The sequence below is a fragment of the Carassius auratus genome, unplaced genomic scaffold, assembly GCF_003368295.1.
Source record: "Carassius auratus strain Wakin unplaced genomic scaffold, ASM336829v1 scaf_tig00216836, whole genome shotgun sequence".
Classification (NCBI taxonomy): Eukaryota; Metazoa; Chordata; class Actinopteri; order Cypriniformes; family Cyprinidae; genus Carassius; species Carassius auratus.
The window spans coordinates 249,208-252,306 of NW_020528758.1; the positions used below are offsets into that span (position 1 = coordinate 249,208).

Consider the following 3,099-nt stretch of genomic DNA (forward strand, 5'->3'; position numbering starts at 1 on the left):
GATTACTAGAACATCATAGTTTTGGTTTATATTCAGAATGGTCTAACAGCAAAGTATTCAACATGTTAACTACTTTTTATTTAGACTTTTCTGATAAAAAGCAACAATTTCAGCTCTCTTCTCCTGATGTAGTATAGTATCAGTTTATGCACCTACAGTCGTACAGAATGTTCTCTGTATAGCTGCTCAACTTCTTTTCACGTGTCTTGGACACATATTGCACTGGGAAATTAACAAATTAAGTAAGTGCAAACTATTGCAATGTAAGCATATAAACCCACAGAAAGGGTACTGTATGCATTTCTCTTTGAAATATAAGATCTGAAGTAAATGCACATTATAATTTCCCCGGATTATTCCGAAGCCCCAAAAACTCCAATGAAAAATAACAGTTTGATATTTTTATAAAAGCTATTAGATTAGGATTAGTTAAGAGTTTAGGACTTATTATTTAATTAATGTTGAATTAAAAATATTTCATAGCATTTTTCCTACCATCATCATTGTTTTGGCTTCTTTTCCTTCCTCCTGAAATCTTGACAGCTGACTTCCTGTATAGAGAAACAAAGAAACGTGTAAATTGTAATAGAGGTGTGTGGCGTCTGCCTTGCAAACCAGGTGCACACTTGTGAGTACACAGTAATGCAGGACAATCTGTTGGCACTTTCTCTGATGACTTCTCCATTGGGCATTGTCACATTGCATTATGACACACCGGATACCAAACTGCTGCCATACAAATAACTCCATGTTATAAGAAAAGAGCAGCTTGTGAAACACAATCTGACTTCTGAGAGACATTCTGTATCTCATATTCTCTCAATTCTCTGCCTCTTCTATTCTGTATCTTCTCCAGGATCGCATGTGCTACCACTGGCAGCTCAGAGGGGCACTGGAGCACCCGTCCACTTTTTGTTTTGTGGTCTGTACTTTCCCCACAGCAGGAGGCCTTCAGTTTCTCCACCTTAACATAGACAAACAATAAGCAAACACAAAGATTTCTCAGACAGGTTTACATAGGCAAGAAAGACATTTTTATTATACACTTTAACAAAGTTAGTATGGGTTTTTATAAAGGTGAATGTCTTATAAAAACTGACTTAACCTACCCTGCATGACCACAATGTAATTATTATTATTATTTTCATATTTTACAGGAAATAACTAATTTGTCCTGTAGTTGAATGAATACAAGTTGTAGGCAGGGCTAAATTCTGTGTATTGTTTAAATATTGATATATGGATATATATAGCTCATTATTATCTGAAATATTGCAAATGCAGTTGGGTTGATGACATTATGACACATAACTGCATGACATTATCATAGTTGCTGCTTCCTTGCACAATGTAAATAGAAATCTATATTTCTCTAATTTGACAGGAACCTGAAATGCCTGACCCAAAGAGAAAGACAAATGTTTATTACCAGCACTTTTTGACTGTTTGTGGCCATTCCTTGGCTCTGGTGCGGGACCCTTTCATACGGGCCGTCTGCCTGGACTTCAACACTGAGTAATGGAGAGAGACAAGCCAGAGCTGTATGACTCACAGGAAGAAAAACATAAAAAACTAAATAGATAAAACGCACCAATAAAAAAAGGAGTATTTTTAACTAATTAAATGAAAATAAATTTTAAATTAAGATTTTAAATTAAGGGTATTTGGCAATAATGGAATTAAGATGAAGTCTCCACTGGATTTGCTTCACACTAGCAGCTGACATTTAATAAAAGAATAATGCCAACATTAGCGTATATACTCTGTCTACATTATGCATTTAAGACTCAATGAATATTTAGTTTCATTTGTAAATCCTTTACTCACAGAGATTAGTCTTCATGTTTTTGTGGAGGAAAATGATTGAATCTTCAGTGCGTTCCTGCGCTCACTGATGGTGCGTAAGATGATAGAAATTAAGCCCGAACCAGAGGTACCACAAGAAATTCTGGGGCCCCTACAATTTTTACAGATAAAATTTAGCCCAATAAACATGCCCTGTATACTTTAAAGAAGATACTTAGCACATTGCATAGTTAAAATGTCTAAGGATGAGTACAAAGCTCATGTACTTGTTTACATTTAAGGGAGAACATGTATTATCTCAATTGCAGTTGCAAGCACAACAGAACATAATGTACACATAGTAGGAGGACGAGGTGCTGACAATAAAGCTGACTCTGCATCTGTATATAAGTCAAACACACGCACGCGTAATAACCATATTATTTTTATTGGCCTATTTAGTTTTCATAATATAAAATATTCAAATATCTTAGGGAGGGGTGTGACTGAAACAGTAAATACATTATTTATTTTTTAAATATTAAATCTATGATCAAAACAGACAAAATACACATTTAGTGCATGAGGGGCCCTAGCACATTTAATGTTTGTATAAAAAATAAGAAAAGGGGGTCTGCTCTTCTGGGCCCTAAATCAGCCAGGGCCCTTAGAATCGCCCTAAACTTCCACCCCTTTAGGGAGCCCTTGACTGTGAAGAATGCAAGTTGTTTATAAATGAATTATAACAAAATAAAAAACAGTACTGCATACACTTCTTTGTTAAAAAATAAGGCTAAAGAAAAGAAGCTGCATCAAGAGACATTAAAACTATAAAAAGTAGTTTTAAGATGAATCATAATAAATAAAAAATGTCCTAAAACTACTTCCTTTTCTGCACTCACTTCTGTGGTGACCTCCTCAAATGGCTTAATAATGTCCAAGATTTCTCTGGAGATGTTCCATTCCTCTGGTGACAATGTTGGCAGAGATGCATTAGTTAGTGCCAGGGTGGAGATGATCAGATCTTTGATTTCTGTAAATCTTTTCAACATGTAATATGTTGAATTCCACCTTGTGGCCACATCCTGTTTTAACCTCAACGGCTCTTGACCCATCTGTTTTTGTGTGGCCTTGAGCTTGAACTGTACTCCTGTGGAAGTATTCAACTATTGTTTTGACCTTTTGCAATATTGGTTGGACCTCCTTCAACGCAGCTCTGATGATGAGGTTCAGCATATGGGCGAAACAAGGTATGTGGTCCCAGTGGAGATGGTCTTTCAGGGCTAAAACAATGTTGCTGGTGTTGTCTGTGAC

At 36.0% G+C, this 3,099-nt stretch overlaps 1 long non-coding RNA gene across 1 annotated transcript; it reads right to left on the minus strand.

Moving 5' to 3' along the window:
- Positions 1 to 507: 507 nt before the first annotated feature.
- LOC113099022 (uncharacterized) lies at positions 508 to 1,957 on the minus strand. Its single transcript, XR_003289263.1, has 3 exons — positions 1,828 to 1,957; positions 1,430 to 1,511; positions 508 to 964 (listed from the first exon to the last, which is right to left on the minus strand). It is a non-coding gene; the product is annotated as an uncharacterized LOC113099022 (long non-coding RNA).
- Positions 1,958 to 3,099: the final 1,142 nt, after the last annotated feature.